The sequence below is a fragment of the Bombina bombina genome, chromosome 9, assembly GCF_027579735.1.
Source record: "Bombina bombina isolate aBomBom1 chromosome 9, aBomBom1.pri, whole genome shotgun sequence".
NCBI classification, from domain to species: Eukaryota; Metazoa; Chordata; class Amphibia; order Anura; family Bombinatoridae; genus Bombina; species Bombina bombina.
The window spans coordinates 217,228,669-217,247,170 of NC_069507.1; positions in this window are offsets into that span (position 1 = coordinate 217,228,669).

Genomic DNA, 18,502 nt, shown 5'->3' on the forward strand with positions numbered 1-18,502 from the left:
TAGATTTAGAGTTCTGCGGCCAAAGGGGTGCGTTAGCTACGCGTGCTTTTTTCTGGCCGCACCTTTTAAATACCGCTGGTATTGAGAGTTCACAGAATGGCTGCGTTAGGCTCCAAAAAAGGAGCGTAGAGCATATTTAACGCAACTTCAACTCTCGATACCAGCGGTGCTTACGGACGCGGCCAGCTTCAAAAACGTGCTCGTGCACGATTCCCCCATAGAAAACAATGGGGCTGTTTGAGCTGAAAAAAAACCTAACACCTGCAAAAAAGCCGTGTTCAGCTCCTAACGCAGCCCCATTGTTTGCTATGGGGAAACACTTCCTACGTCTGCACCTAACACCCTAACATGTACCCCGAGTCTAAACACCCCTAACCTTACACTTATTAACCCCTATTCTGCCGCCCCCGCTATCGCTGACCCCTGCATATTATTATTAAACCCTAATCTGCCGCTCCGTAAACAGCCGCTACTTACATTATCCCTATGTACCCCTAATCTGCTGCCCCTAACACCGCCGACCCCTATATTTATTAACCCCAAATCTGCCCCCCACAACGTCGCCTCCACCTGCCTACACTTATTAACCCCTAATCTGCCGAGCGGACCGCACCACTACTATAATAAAGTTATTAACCCCTAATCCGCCTCACTAACCCTATAATAAATAGTATTAACCCCTAATCTGCCCTCCCTAACATCGCCGACACCTAACTTCAAACATTAACCCCTAATCTGCCGACTGGAGCTCACCGCTATTCTAATAAATGTATTAACCCCTAAAGCTAAGTCTAACCCTAACATTAACACTCCCCTAAGTTAAATATAATTTAAATCTAACGAAATTAATTAACTCTTATTAAATAAATTATTCCTATTTAAAGCTAAATACTTACCTGTAAAATAAATCCTAATATAGCTACAATATAAATTATAATTATATTATAGCTATTTTAGGATTTATATTTATTTTACAGGTAACTTTGTATTTATTTTAACCAGGTACAATAGCTATTAAATAGTTAAGAACTATTTAATAGCTAAAATAGTTAAAATAATTACAAAATTACCTGTAAAATAAATCCTAACCTAAGTTACAATTAAACCTAACACTACACTATCAATAAATTAATTAAATACAATATCTACAAATAAATACAATGAAATAAACTAACTAAAGTACAAAAAATAAAAAAGAACTAGTTGCAAAAAATAAAAAAATATTTACAAACATCAGAAAAATATTACAACAATTTTAAACTAATTACACCTACTCTAAGCCCCCTAATAAAATAACAAAGACCACCAAAATAAAAAAATGCCCTACCCTATTCTAAATTACTAAAGTTCAAAGCTCTTTTACCTTACCAGCCCTGAACAGGGCCCTTTGCGGGGCATGCCCCAAAGAATTCAGCTCTTTTGCCTGTAAAAAAAACACATACAATACCCCCCCCAACATTACAACCCACCACCCACATACCTCTAATCTAACTCAAACCACCCTTAAATAAACCTAACACTAAGCCCCTGAAGATCTTCCTACCTTATCTTCACCATACCAGGTTCACCGATCGATCCAGAAGAGCTCCTCCGATGTCTCGATCCAAGCCCAAGCGGGGGGCTGAAGATGTCCATGATCCGGCTGAAGTCTTCATCCAAGCGGGAGCTGAAGAGGTCCATGATCCGGCTGAAGTCTTCATCCAAGCGGGAGCTGAAGAGGTCCTTGATCCAGCTGAAATCTTCTATCAACGGCATCTTCAATCTTCTTTCTTCCGGATCCATGTTCATCCCGCCGACGCGGTACATCCATCTTCACCGACGACTTCCCGACGAATGACGGTTCCTTTAAGGGACGTCATCCAAGATGGCGTCCCTCGAATTCCGATTGGCTGATATGATTCTATCAGCCAATCGGAATTAAGGTAGGAAAATTCTGATTGGCTGATGGAATCAGCCAATCAGAATCAAGTTCAATCCGATTGGCTGATTCAATCAGCCAATCAGATTGAGCTCGCATTCTATTTGCTGTTCCGATCAGCCAATAGAATGCAAGCTCAATCTGATTGGCTGATCGGATCAGCCAATCGGATTGAACTTGATTCTGATTGGCTGATTCCATCAGCCAATCAGAATTTTCCTACCTTAATTCCGATTGGCTGATAGAATCCTATCAGCCAATCGGAATTCGAGGGACGCCATCTTGGATGACGTCCCTTAAAGGAACCGTCATTCGTCGGGAAGTCGTCGGTGAAGATGGATGCTCCGCGTCGGCGGGATGAACATGGATCCGGAAGAAAGAAGATTGAAGATGCCGTTGATAGAAGACTTCAGCCGGATCATGGACCTCTTCAGCTCCCGCTTGGATGAAGACTTCAGCCGGATCATGGACCTCTTCAGCTCCCGCTTGGATGAAGACTTCAGCCGGATCATGGACATCTTCAGCCCCCCGCTTGGGCTTGGATCGAGACATTGGAGGAGCTCTTCTGGATCGATCGGTGAACCTGGTATGGTGAAGATAAGGTAGGAAGATCTTCAGGGGCTTAGTGTTAGGTTTATTTAAGGGGGGTTTGGGTTAGATTAGGGGTATGTGGGTGGTGGGTTGTAATGTTGGGGGGGGTATTGTATGTGTTTTTTCTACAGGCAAAAGAGCTGAATTCTTTGGGGCATGCCCCGCAAAGGGCCCTGTTCAGGGCTGGTAAGGTAAAAGAGCTTTGAACTTTAGTAATTTAGAATAGGGTAGGGAATTTTTTTATTTTGGGGGTCTTTGTTATTTTATTAGGGGGCTTAGAGTAGGTGTAATTAGTTTAAAATTGTTGTAATATTTTTCTGATGTTTGTAAATATTTTTTATTTTTTATAACTTAGTTCTTTTTTATTTTTTGTACTTTAGTTAGTTTATTTCATTGTATTTATTTGTAGATATTGTATTTAATTAATTTATTGATAGTGTAGTGTTAGGTTTAATTGTAGGTAATTGTAGGTATTTTATTTAATTAATTTATTGATAGTGTAGTGTTAGGTTTAATTGTAACTTAGGTTAGGATTTATTTTACAGGTAATTTTGTAATTATTTTAACTATTTTAGCTATTAAATAGTTCTTAACTATTTAATAGCTATTGTACCTGGTTAAAATAAATACAAAGTTACCTGTAAAATAAATATAAATCCTAAAATAGCTATAATATAATTATAATTTATATTGTAGCTATATTAGGGTTTATTTTACAGGTAAGTATTTAGCTTTAAATAGGAATAATTTATTTAATAAGAGTTAATTTATTTCGTTAGATTTAAATTATATTTAACTTAGGGGGGTGTTAGGGTTAGGGTTAGACTTAGCTTTAGGGGTTAATCCATTTATTACAGTAGCGGCGAGATTCGGTCGGCAGATTAGGGGTTAATAATTGAAGTTAGGTGTAGGCGATGTTAGGGAGGGCAGATTAGGGGTTAATACTATTTATTATAGGGTTATTGAGGCGGGAGTGAGGCGGATTAGGGGTTAATAACTTTATTATAGTAGCGGTGAGATCCGCTCGGCAGATTAGGGGTTAATAAGTGTAGGCAGGTGGAGGCGACGTTGAGGGGGGCAGGTTAGGGGTTAATAAATATAATATAGGGGTCGGCGGTGTTAGGGGCAGCAGATTAGGTGTACATAAGGATAACGTAAGTAGCGGCGCTTTGCGGTCGGCAGATTAGGGGTTAATTATTGTAGGTAGCTGGCGGCAACGTTGTGGGGGGCAGGTTAGGGGTTAATAAATATAATATAGGGGTCGGCGGTGTTAGGGGCAGCAGATTAGGGGTACATAAGTATAACGTAGGTGGCGGTCGGCAGATTAGGGGTTAAAAAATGTAATCGAGTGGCGGCGATGTGGGGGGACCTCGGTTTAGGGGTACATAGGTAGTTTATGGGTGTTAGTGTACTTTAGAGCACAGTAGTTAAGAGCTTTATGAACCGGCGTTAGCCCAGAAAGCTCTTAACTACTGACTTTTTTCTGCGGCTGGAGTTTTGTCGTTAGATTTCTAACGCTCACTTCAGCCACGACTCTAAATACCGGAGTTAGAAAGATCCCATTGAAAAGATAGGATACGCAATTGACATAAGGGGATCTGCGGTATGGAAAAGTCGCGGCTGAAAAGTGAGCGTTAGACCCTTTAATGACTGACTCCAAATACCAGAGGGCGGTAAAAACCAGCGTTAGGAGCCTCCAACGCTGGTTTTCACGGCTACCGCCCAACTCTAAATCTAGGCCTAAGTGTCTCCAATAGGATGCATCCACAGCCTTAGTCCATAAAATTGTTGCCACTTACCATGTGAACGTGTCTTTGTATGGTTTTCAAGGTCAGCACATTTGAAAGACAATGCCAGACATGATCACATTGGTATACATCACTTTCAATCTGGGATTCTTCAATTTCAGTTTGGGATTATTCACTTTCAGTTTGGGATACTTCACTTTCAGTCTGGGATACTTCACTTTCAGTCTGGGATACTTCACTTTCAGTCTGGGATACTTCACTTTCAGTCTGGGATACTTCACTTTCAGTCTTTAGATGAAGTAATCTCCCTAATGGCAGAAAAAGTGTAAATCAAATAATTAATAGAAGTGTGTGAATTAGTTCTGCACCCCTCCCCCCCATTTCTGAAACTATTTATATCACTAGCTTACTAAGCATGTGTAGCATCTTGTGTTATGTTCTATCAATCAACTGTGAAGATGAGTCATACATTGTGCAGACCTAGGCCTCTAGTTATCAAGCTCCGAAAGTACCTGCCATTGCCGGCCCCAATACGCTCGCCTAAGCTCGCCTCACATCGCCGCCGGGGACCTGAATACGTTCGCCAAAGTTATCAAAAAAGCTGTCAAAAAGCCGCGCACCAAGTACGGGGCGATGAGCAGTGGACTGTGATAGTTATCACTCATCCGATCTCGCTGCTCTTTGGCTTTTTTACAGCTTTATTGATAAGCTGTCACTAAGCACTCACACTATACTATACTGTTCTACCCCCTATACCGGCGCCCCCGGAGCCCCCCGCAACTAAATAAAGTTATTAACCCCTAAACCGCCGCTCCTAGACCCTGCCGCAACTATAATAAATGTATTAACCCCTAAACCACCGCTCCTGACCCCGCCGCCACCTACATAATACCTATTAACCCCTATCCTGCCCCCCCTATACCGCCGCCACCTATAATAAAGTTATTAACCCCTATCCTGCCGGACCCCGCCGCAACTAAAAAAATTGTTTAACCCCTAAACCGCCGCTCCCGGACCCTGCCGCCACCTATATTAAACTTATTAACCCCTAATCTGCCCCCCCTACACTGTTGCCACCTATAATACATTTATTAACCCCTATACTGCCCCCCCTACACCTCCGCAACCTATAATAAAATTATTAACCCCTAAACCTAAGTCTAACACTAACCCTAACACCCCCCTAACTTAAATATTAATTAAATAAATCTAAATAAATATTACTCTTATTAAATTAGTTATTCCGATTTAAAACTAAATACTTACCTATAAAATAAACCCTAAGATAGCTACAATATTACTAATAATTAGATTGTAGCTATTTTATGATTTATTTTTATTTTACAGGCAAATTTAAATTTATTTTAACTAGGTACATTAGCTATTAAATAGTTATTAACTATTTAATAGCTACCTAGATAAAATAAAGACAAATTTACCTGTAAAATAAAAACTAACCTAAGTTACAATTACACCTAACACTACACTATCATTAAATAAATTATTCCTATTTAAAACTAAATACTTACCTGTAAAATAAACCCTAAGATAGATACAATGTAATTAATAATTATATTGTAGCTATTTTAGGATTTATATTTATTCTACAGGTAACTTTGCATTTATTTTAACTAGGTACAATAGTTCTTAAATAGTTATTAACTATTTAATAACTACCTAGCTAAAAGAAATACAAAATTACCTGTAAAATAAATCCTAACCTAAGTTACAATTAAAGCTAACACTACACTATCATTAAATACATTTTAAAAATTACCTACAAGTACCTACAATTAAATACAATTAAATAAACTAACTAAAGTACAAAAAAACACACTAAATTACAGAAAATAAAAAAAGATTACAAGAATTTTAAACTAATTACACCTAATCTAAGCCCGCTAATAAATAAAATAAAAAAAAAAAATAATAAATGTCCCTACCCTAAACTAAATTACAAAATAACCAGCTCTTTTACCAGCCCTTAAAAGGGCTTTTTGCGGGGCATGCCCCAAAGTAATCAGCTCTTTTGCATCTAAAAAAAAATACAACCCCCCCAACATTAAAACCCACCACCCACATACCCCTACTCTAACCCAAACCCCCCCTTAAATAAACCTAACTCTACCCCCCTGAAGATCTCCCTACCTTGAGTCGTGTTCACCCAGCCGGGCCGAAGTCATCATCCAAGGGGCGCTGAAGATGTCTTCCATCCGATAGAAGTCTTCATCCAAGGGGCGCTGAAGAGGTCTTCCATCTGTTAGAATTCTTCATCCAAGGGGCGCTGAAGAGGTCTTCCATCTGATAGAAGTCTTCATCCAGGCAGTGTCTTCAATCTTCATCCATATGGAGCGGGGCGGAGCCATCTTCAAAGCAGTCGATGCGGAGCCATCCTTCTTCACCGACGCCTACTCGCCGAATGAATATTCCTTTAAGTGACGTCATCCAAGATGGCGTCCCTTGAATTCCGATTGGCTGATAGGAATCTATCAGCCAATCAGAATTAAGGTAGGAAAAAATCTGATTGGCTGATTCAATCAGCCAATCAGATTGAAGTTCAATAAGATTGGCTGATCCAATCAGCCAATCAGATTGAGCTCGCATTCTATTGGCTGATCGGAACAGCCAATAGAATGCGAGCTCAATCTGATTGGCTGATTGCATCAGCCAATCAGATTTTTCCTACCTTAATTCCGATTGGCTGATAGAATCCTATCAGCCAATCGGAATTCGAGGGACGCCATCTTGGATGACGTCACTTAAAGGAATATCCATTCGTCCGGTAGGCGTCGCTGGAAGAGGATGGCTCCGCGTCGGTTCGTTTGAAGAAGGCTCCGCTCCGGATGGATGAAGATTGAAGACGCCGCATGGATGAAGACTTCTATCAGATGGAAGACCTCTTCAGCGCCCCTTGGATGATGACTTCAGCTGCTGCGGATGTCCTCTTCTGTTCCATCGGTGGTCGGCTGGCTGAAGACGACTCAAGGTAGGGAGATCTTCAGGGGGTTAGTCTTAGGTTTTTTAAGGGGGTTTGGGTGGGTTAGAGTAGGGGTATGTGGGTGGTGGGTTTTAATGTTGGGGGGTTGCAAAAAGAGCTGATTACTTTGGGGCATGCCCTGCAAAAGGCCCTTTTAAGGGCTGGTAATAGAGCTGTTAACTTTTGTAATTTAGAATAGGGTAGGGCATTTTTTTTATTTTGGGGGGCTTTGTTATTTTATTAGGGGGCTTAGATTAGGTGTAATTAGCTTAAAAATCTTGTAATACTTTTTTATTTTTTGTAACTTAGTTTTTTTTATTTTTTGTAACTTAGTTTTTTTTATTTTTTGTACTTTAGTTAGTTTATTTAATTGTATTTAATTGTAGGTATTTGTAGTTAATTAATTTAATTTATTTAATGATAGTGTAGTGTTAGGTTTAACTGTAACTTAGGTTAGGATTTATTTTACAGGTAAATTTATATTTCTTTTAGCTATGTAGTTATTAAATAGTTAATAACTATTTAATAACTATTCTACCTAGTTAAAATAAATACAAAGTTACCTGTAAAATAAATATAAATCCTAAAATAGCTACAATATAATTATTAGTTAGATTGTAGCTATATTAGGGTTTATTTTAAAGGTAAGTATTTAGTTTTAAATAGGATTAATTTAGTTAATAAGAATAATATTTATTTAGATGTATTTAATGAATATTTAAGTTAGGGGGGGTGTTAGGGTTAGACTTAGGTTTAGGGGTTAATAATTTTATTATAGTGGCGGCGGTGTAGGGGGGCAGGATAGGGGTTAATAAATTTATTATAGGTGGCGGCAGTGTAGAGGGGGCAGGAAAGGGGTTAATATGTATTATGTAGGTGGTGGCGGGGTCCTGGAGCTGCGGTTAAGTGGTTAACATATTTATTATAGTTGCGGCGGGGTCCGGGAGCGGCGGATTAGGGTTAATATAATTATTATAGTTGCAGCGGGGTCCTGGAGCGGCGGTTTAGGGGTTAACATATTTATTATAGTTTTGTCAGGGTCCGGGAGCGGCGGTTTATGGGTTAATAAGTTTATTAGAGTGGCAGTGGGCTCCGGGAGCGGCGGTTTAGGGAGTAATAACTTTATTTAGTTGCGGCGGGGTAGGGGGCGGCAGATTAGGGGTGTTTAGACTCGGGGTACATGTTAGGGTGTTAGGTGCAGACACTTCCCATAGGAATCAATGGGATGTCGGGCAGCAGCGAACATGAGCTTTCGCTATGGTCAGACTCCCATTGATTCTTATGGGATCTGCCACGGTGCCACCTCCAGGGCGGCGGATTGAAAACCAGGTACGCTGGGCCAGAAAAGTGCCTAGCGTACCTGCTAGTTTTTTGATAACTCCCAAAAGTAGTCAGATTGTGCCAAACTTGCGTTCGGAACATATGGAGTGACGTAAGAATTGATCTGTGTTGGACTGAGTCTGGAGGATCGAAACTTACGTCACTATATTCTACTTTTGCCAGGCTGTAGTGCTTGATAACTACAGCGAATCAGCCTCGCCACAAATACGCTGCGGAATTCCAGCGTATTTGAGGTTGACGGCTTCATAACTATAGTCCCTAACCTCTGATGTGTGACTTTGAATATGACTTTTAAGCATATAGTCTTGCTAGAGGATCCCTTTCTGTATATCAAACAATCTAGTTGTAATGTGTAAACTAAATACTACATTTTAAAATGTATGCCATATGATGGCTGATTGTGCAAAATTCCAGACAGCCACAGTTCATACATTATTTATATTTACCAGCTAATGTTGTCTTTAAAAACCAGGTGGCGAAGTAGTTACAGGACCCAATGCCAGAAGCATCACCTATAATAATCAAAATAAATAATTATAATCATTTGATGAGCAATCATAACATGTTTGCACAATTCTCTACTTCTCATTTCCCTAGAATTCACACATATTGGCATCACTCCTATCTAACTGCTACTATTTACTGTCTGAAATGGCGGTTGATGATGTTTGCTCTGACATTGAACCCCTCGTGCCGGAATGGCCCCTCTAGAACAGGGACGTCTTCATCATCTTGGAGGAGGTCTCGGGGCACCTGGATGGCCTGCAGCATCCCAGCCCACTGTGCAATGTTATGCAGGACGCTGCAGGCTATAACAATCTTCACCACCTTACTAGGGCTGTATTGGAGGGCTCCTCCAGACCTGTCCAGGCATCTTAGTCTCATTTTGAGGAGCCCAAACATCCTCTCCACTACAGCCCTAGTCCACTTGTGTGCCCTATTATAGCGCTCCTGGGCCTCGTCGGTGGGGTTACGCAACGGCGGCATGAGCCAAGGCCGGCTCATGTAACCAGAATCACCTATAAATAATGAACATAACAAAATTACAAATATTAAAAAAAATAAAAAAATATATTCTATTAAAATACAATTCATTTGTGTACGCGAAAATCCCCTAAAATAAACATTTTCCTTAAAAAATAATTATATGTTTAAATCGCATTCTCTCTCTGCCCATTTAAGCTAAGACATGCTACCTATGCATATTTCACATAAAGCAGACATTTGCTACAATAAAAACAAAATGGTTAAATTGCATCTTAGAGCTGCCCATTTAAGCTAAGACATGCTACATATCTGTTTGGAGCTAAAACTAGACATTTGAGGAAAGAGACAATGACATGGTTAAAGCGCATTCTCTATCTGCCCATTTAAGCTAAGACATGCTACATATCTGTTTGGAGCTAAAACTAGACATTTGAGGAAAGAGACAATGACATGGTTAAACTGCATCCTAGAGCTGCCCATTTAAGCTAAGACATGCTACATATCTGTTTGGAGCTAAAACTAGACATTTGAGGAAAGAGACAATGACATGGTTAAAGTGCATTCTCTATCTGCCCATTTAAGCTAAGACATGCTACCTATGCGTATTTCGCATAAAGCAGACATTTGCTTAAATAAAAACAAAATGGTTAAATTGCATCCTAGAGCTGCCCATTTAAGCTAAGACATGCTACATATCTGTTTGGAGCTAAAACTAGACATTTGAGGAAAGAGACAATGACATGGTTAAATTGCATCCTAGAGCTGCCCATTTAAGCTAAGACATGCTACATATCTGTTTGGAGCTAAAACTAGACATTTGAGGAAAGAGACAATGACATTGTTAAAGCACATTCTCTATCTGCCCATTTAAGCTAAGACATGCTACCTATGCGTATTTCGCATAAAGCAGACATCTGCTAAAGTAAAAACAAAATGGTTAAATTGCATCCTAGAGCTGCCCATTTAAGCTAAGACATGCCACATATTTGTTTGGAGCTAAAACTAGACATTTGCTGAAAGACAATTAAATGGTTAAAGCGCATTCTATAGCTGCACATTTTGCACATTACACAAACACAACTGTTTTTGAAGACTACAGTGGCTATTGTCTAACTAATTAACCATGTTGTGCACAAGTACACACCAATGAGCCACCCAGGGGGAAACTGTCTGCCCTCAAACTGCCGCCACAGGGACGACTGTCTGAGGATGCAGGCATCATGACAAGCCCCGCCGAAATTTGCGCACACCTGCATAATCCGCATCCGTGCATCACAAACAAACTGCACGTTGAGACTATGGAAGTGTTTGCGATTTCAGAAGGGCTGGTCATGTTCTGGAGCACGCAGCGTAATGTGGGTGCAATCTATTGCTCCCAAGACATTGGGCATTCGAGCTATTGCAAAGAATTCCCTCTTCAGGCGCCTCCAATCACCATCATTTAGAGGGAATCCTATGTAATGCTTACTGACTCGTACCATGGCGTCCAGAAAGTTATCAAAAACCACAGATAAGGTACCCTGAGCCAGCCCATGCATGTACCCCTCTCTAGATTGAAAACTCCTGGAGGCCAGGACATGTATGCAACTAAGCATCTTGGTCATACCAGGGATTGCTGTTGGCATTTGTCTACGTGGCTCCATATGAGGTTTAAGAACATCGTAAAGGCCAATGAGTTGTTCGCGATTGAGCCTATACTTGTCATAAACCTCAAAGTCACTCATGTTGTCCAAGGTGGGCCTCACCCTGTGAACACGAGGACCTCGAACCAAACAAGGCCTTTGTCTCTCTTGGAGCCGCCGAGCCCGCCTGATTCTATTGAACACCACTCGTGCAACAGCACCAGCAGCATCTAACTGAGGATTATCCATATTTGCCAAGCTAAGCAGCACAAAGCCAAACAGCAGAGCAAACACACAAGGAGTAACAAGGTATGCAAAACACAAAAGCGATTTGATACAATGTTGATCACAAGGGATGCTTTGGCCATGTTGTGTGGGGGATTTATAGTGCAATATGTCCAATGGTAGTGAGTTCGTAATGATTGCTGATTGTATTCACTTGATTGTATGTGAGCGGCACGAATGCTTTCAAAGTGGGTGTTTTTTTAGGTGTTTGCTGAAATTTAGTTTTCCCTCAATGAATCGCAATGTGAAAGTGTAAAATGTAACATATACAGTGCACCTTCATAATATTTTGTTCATATGCGTAATAAATACTTAATAAATGCGATCTTATAGTGAAAAGCACACATCCACGCTAACATGAAAGTGTATAGTTGTGTATAATGTGCATAGACATGGCATAGAATCTGATCGATCAATGTTGCTGCAATATTGTTTGTAAACGATAAAGTAACAGCTGACATCTATAATATTCTATATATAAGTGATTGGCGAGATGTCAATATTGTACGCGTCCCATTGTAATCGCAATAATAATGATGTTCCAAACTCTCATTTACGTATATGTAGTATTGACTGCTAAACTTCTGAAAGGGGAGGTACAGTCCTAAAGCTGTAATCTGTATGGTTGAAGCTTCTAATGATGTCATCATATTATCAACCTGCCTGTCTAGTTATCAAATCCTCATTGTGTTGTTGTATTTTACTATATTGTTATTGTGTGCTGATTAAAAAGATAAATGTGTGCTTGGTTATTGCGTGATGCGTGTTATGTACATATATACGTATGTATTGTGATTCTCTCCCACATATGCTGACTTATATAAAGCAGTATAGCATTGTTGTTCCTTCCCAAAAAGTGACAGCTGTAATCTGTTCTAATGATGTTCTTATTGTACGTAATTCCTAATGGTATATTCTGAGTGAATCGTGATGTTAAAGGGACAGTAAAATCCATATTTTACGTTTCATGATTCATAGAGAGAATCTAATGTGTTCTTTTGGCCATAATATCAATGCACATGTATGAGTGAATGACAAAAGTCATGTATGTGCATCCATTAATGATCATGTGTTAAGCCTATGTAGATATGCTGTTGATGCAAGCATATGAGTTGAATAAATGAAATGCTATAATAGAGGTAAATGAGACGTGTTTCCAATTGTCTACTGTTTGTGAATAATGAAAAGTTAAAATTATTTTTCTGTTCGTTTAAATATGATGTAATTTATCCAAAAATGTTCATATTGTTGATGGTGTTTTGTATTTTAAATAATGTAAATTTCTATAACAATTTGATGTTGTAGTGAATTTCACACAAGTAAAAGCCATAACTCCATAGGAAATAGTCATTTCTTGATCTATTTGTCATAGCGTGACTAATGCAAGAAAGAATGAGTTAGTTTCACAATTATAACGCTGGTATTACGAGTTTTCTTGTCTACGCATTTTGCGTGCGTTAGGTAAATCTGCCTGTCGCGTGCACAAGCATGTCTTCCCCATAGAAGTCAATGGAGGAGAAAAATGTGTGTAGAAATAAAATCCAACACTTGTTTTGAGCGTAAAGTAAGTGACGTCATGTTCTTGTGTGAAAAAGTAGCTAAATCGTGTTCATTTCCTAATAAAAATCTGATTTGTGTATGTAATGTGCTGTAAATTGTTTGTATGTATCGATTAGTGTATGTATGTGATAATATTTGTATTTAGATGTAGCTATATGAGTGTCTGTTCCCGTCTGTCTATGTAAGTCAATGTAAAATGGTTTTGTGTGCCTTTTTTTTCAAACACCCGAGATCTCGTAAATTCGATCCGTTCTATTTTGACATGAAAATATAAAATCTTAAAAATAAATATTGTGTAGTGTTTGTATGAGTGTAAGTGTAGTTTGTGTAATGTTTTTTTTGTGATTCGTGGATGTTTTTGGGTCTGGGTTGACGTTAATGATTTGAGCGGAGATTAATATTTTTGTGGAATTACGGAAACTCGTAAAACCAGCGGGCATTAAAAAGCAGCGTTAGGACCGGCCAATGCTGCTTTTTGACCCTAACGCAAAACTCGTAATCTAGGCTTAAGATAGCTACAATATAACTAATAGTTATATTGTAGCTAGCTTAGGTTTTATTTTTATTTGACAGGTAAGTTTGTATTTATTTTAACTAGGTAGACTAGTTAGTAAATATTTATTAACTATTTATTAATTACCTAGTGAAAATAAATACAAACTTACCTGTGAAATAAAAATAAAACCTAAGCTGTCTTACACTAAAAGCTACCATTACAATTCTAATACCCCTTTTTTTTTAAAAAACACCCCAAAATAAAAAAATCTCTAATCTATAATAAACTACCAAGGGCACTTAAAAGGGCCTTTTGGAGGCCCTTAAAATTGCCTTTTGTATGGCATTGCCCTAAAGAAATCAGCTCTTTTCCTAAAAATGAAAAACACAAAGACCCACTAACAATACAACCCCCCCCCCCCAAACCCACAAAATAAAAATAAAGTTAAACCTAATCTACCCATTGCCCTGAAAAGGGCATTTCTATGGGCACTTCCCTTATAAGGGCATACAGCTCTTTTGTTGCAGATTAAAAATAAAAAATTGCTATTGCTATTCTAAAAATAAAAAAACACACCCCAAAACGAAAAAAAAAAAAACATTACACAAAATAACAAACAAATTATTAAAAATAATAAAAATTATTCCTATTGTAATACCCATTTAAAAAAGAAAAAACACCCCAAAATAAAAAACCTAATCTATAATAAACTACCAATAGCACTTAAAAGGGCCTTTTGTAGGGCATTGCCATAAAGAAATCAACTTTGTTGCTCACAAATAAATACAAAGACCCACTAACATTACAAACCCCCAACCCCCAAACCCTCAAAATAAAAAAACTATCTAAAAAAAACCTAATCTACCCATTGCCCTGAAAAAAGCCTTTGTATTGGCATTGTCCTGAAAAGGGCATTCAGCTCTTTTACTGCCCTTAAAAAGGCATTCAGCTCTTTTAAGAGTGTCCACCCTAATCTAAAAAAACCACCTCAAAAAAACTTTTAAAAAACCTAACACTAACCCCTCTTTAGGTACTCACAGCTGTTAGAATGATCTTCATCCTGGCGGCTCCATCTTCATCCACCGCGGGACTGGCATCTTCTTCATCCCTGCAGAGCGGCGATGCACGGAGGCGAAGGTCCAGGCCGAAGTCCGGAAGGAGGTTCAGACGGAGGTCCATCGATCCGGCGTAGAGGTCCCCTTCATGCAATTGTCCACTGCACACTGAGGATTGATATGCAAGGTACCCCTTTTTTTACTGGGGGGTACCATTGCATTCCTATTGGCTGAAAATTTTGAATCAGCCAATAGGAATAAGAGCTGCTTTATTTCCTATTGGCTGTTCAAATCAGCCAATAGCATTTAAGCAGCTCTCATTCCTATTGGCTGTTCAAATCAGCCAATAGGAATGAGAGCTGCTTAAATCCTATTGGCTGATTTGAACAGCCAATAGGATTTAAGCAGCTCTTGTTCCTATGGGCTGATTCAAATTTTTCAGCCAATAGGAATGCAATGGTACCCCCAGTATAAAAGGGGTACCTTGCATTTCAATCCTCAGTGTGGACGATCGCATGAAGAGGACCTCCACGTCGGATCTATGGACCTCCGCCTGGACCACCTCCCGGACTTCGGCCTGGACCTCCGCCTCCGTACATCGCTGCTTCGCCTCTGCAGGGATGAAGAAGATGCCGGTCCCGCGATGGATGAAGATGGAGCCACTGGGATGAAGATCGTTCAAGCAGGACTTCAACAACAGTGAGTACCTAAAGAGGGGTTAGTGTTAGGTTTTTTTTAAGGTTTTTTGGGGTGGTTTTTTTTTTAGATTAGTGTAGGCACTCTTAAAAGAGCTAAATGCCATTTTAAGGGCAGTAAAAGAGCAGAATGCCCTTTTCATGGCACTGCCCATACAAATGTCCTTTTCAGGGCAATGGGTAGATTATTTTTTTTTAGATAGTTTTTCTATTTTGTGGGTTTGGGGGGTGGGTGTTTGTAATGTTAGTGGGTCTTTGTATTTATTTGTGAGCAAAAGAGCTGATCTCTTTAGGGCAGTGCCCTACAAAAGGCCCTTTTAAGGGCTATTGGTAGTTTATTATAGATTAGGTTTTTTATTTTTTTTAAATGGGTATTAGAATAGGAATAATTTTTATTATTTTTGATAATTCGTTTGTTATTTTGTGTAATTTTTTTTTCGTTTTGGGGTGTTTTTTTTTTTTTTTAAATAGCCAGTTTTTATTTTTAATGGGCAGCAAAAGAGCTGAATGCCCTTTTAAGGGCAATGCCCATATATATGCCCTTCTCAGGGCAATGGGTAGATTAGGTTTAACTTTATTTTGTGGGTTTGGGGGCTTGTAATGTTAGTGGGTATTTGTGTTTTTCTTTTGTAGGAAAAGAGCTGATTTCTTTAGGCCAATGCCCTACAAAAGGCCCTTTTAAGGCCTTTGGTAGTTTATTATAGATTAGGGATTTTTTAATTTTGGGGTGTTTTTTTTTTTTTTTTTTTAAATGGGTATTAGAATAGGAATAATTTTTATTGTTTTGGATAATTTTGTTATTTTTTGTAATTTTAGTGTTTTTTATTTTTTGTAATGGTAGGTTAACTTTTTTATTTTGTAATGGTAGTTTTTTTATTTTGTAATGTTAGGTTTTAGTGTAAGGCAGTTTAGGTTTTATTTTTATTTCACAGGTTAGTTTGTATTTTTTTTAACAAGGTAGTTAGTAAATAGTTATTAACTATGTTTTACTAACTAATCTACATAGTTAAAATAAATAACTTACCTGTGAAATAAAAATAAAATAAAACCTAAGCTAGCTACAATTTAACTATTAGTTATATTGTAGCTAGCTTAGGTTTTATTTCACAGGTAAGTTACTTTGTATTGAGGTTTAAATAGGTATTATTTTATTTAGTTAATAATTGTAACTTTCATTTAGTTATATTTTAATTATGTTAAAGTTAGGGGGTCTTTGGTTTAGGGTTATGGTTAGGTTTAAAGTTAGGTTTAGGGTTAGGGTTATGGTTAGGGTTAGGTTTAAAGTTAGGGGGTGTTATGTTTAGGGGTTAATATAGTTTAATTTAGGTTGTTGCGATGTGGGGGCTGGCGGTTTAGGGGTTAATAGGTTTAGTTAGTGTTGGCGATATTTTGGAACAGCGGTTTAGGGGTTAATAGGTTTAGCTAGTGTTGGCGAGTTGGGGGGGTGCGGTTTAGTATTAAATAGCTTTATTTAGTGGCAGCGATGAGGGGGGTTTGCAGTTTAGGGGTAAATAGGTTTAGCTTGTGTCGGCGATGTTTCGGAACGGCGGTTTAGGGGTTAATAGGTTTAGTCAGTGTTGACGATGTGGGAGAGGGGTGCGATTTAGGGGTTAATAGGCTTGTTCGTGTCAGCGATGTGGGGGGCGTGCGGTTTAGGGGTTAATAGCTTTAGTTTGTGTTGGCGATGTGGGGGGGGTGCGGTTTAGGGGTTAATAGGTTTAGTTTGTGTCGGTGATGTTTCGGGACAACGGGTTAGTGGTTAATAGGTTTAGTTAGTGTCGGCGATGCTGGGGAACGGTGGTTTAGGTTAAGGGGTTAATACCTTTATTACAGACTTAGAGTTAGTGTCGGGGAACTGTAGTTTAGGAACAATGAAAAATTTCCGAATATGAATAATGAATCCGAAAATTCGGAAACTAATTTATTCATTTTTGGAATTTTTCAGAATTTTTCGGGATGTGCCAATTCGGAAATTAGGACGCATCCAAATCGCCGAATCGGCCAAAATTTGTCCCAATTCCGAATTTGTCTGAAACGAAACGCATATGTCTAGTTGTTAGTTAACACCCCTATCATTGTGTGATCACAGATTGCATTTGTTTTGAGGATAAAAATAAAAAGAGCCTTTAACTTAGCCAGTGGGGCATGTGCAGCTTTGTTGAAAAGAACATTTTAAATAAGGGAGTTATATGGTCTTTTAAAGGGACAGAGAGTGAAAATTAAACAATCATATTACAGATAGACTATAGTGCATGTAATTTAATACAATATACCAATTTATTCTGTTATAAAATTTGCTTAATTATTTTGGTATTGTTTTGTTGAATAGTAACCCTCGGTAGGCTCAGGGGCAGCAATGCACCACTGTGAGCTAGCTGAACATATTGGGTGAGCCAAAGACAAGAAGCCTTTTTTTTAAGCCACCAAGTACCTGCTAGCTCTCAGTAGTGTATTAATGCTCCTGAGCCTACCTAGGTATGATTTGAAAGATTTTATAACATTGTATGTATGTATTGGGTACTTGTAAAGCACGGCTAATCACCCGTAAGGGTCTCAAGGCGCTGCTCATTTTATCGACCTTGGAAGGATGAAAGGCTGAGTGGACCTCGCTGGAGATCGAACCTGCAACCCTTGGGTTGCTACAGAGCTCAGCCACAGTGCCTTAGCATGCTGAGATATCTGTCCGGCATTGAGTGCTCTCTGGATCATGAAAAGTATAAAAAAATTTGGGGGGGGGGGGGTTTGTAATATTTTTTTTTTTTTTTTAAAGGAACATAATACTCATATGCTAAATCACTTGAAACTGATGCAGTATAACTGTAAAAAGCTGACAGGAAAATATCACCTGAGCATCTCTATGTAAAAAAGGAAGATATTTTACCTCACAATCTCCTCAGCTCAGCAGAGTAAGTTCTGTGTAAAAATTTATACTCCCAGCTGCAGGTAAAAAAAAATAAAAAAATGAAGAAATGAACAGCAGTGCTGAGGTCATGAACTCTTTTACTGTGATCGCATGAGATTTGACTTAACTCTTATGAGATTTCATAGTAAGCTGAATAGGGAAATAATATGAGAGTGCACAAGGCTCATCCCCTAAGCTGTCCCAGGACAGACACACTAAAATGCTGCTTAGAAATCCTTTACAATGGGATGTGGCTACTGAGGAACTTTTGAGGTAAAATATCTTTCTTTTTTACATAGAGATGTTCAGGAGATATTTTCTAGTC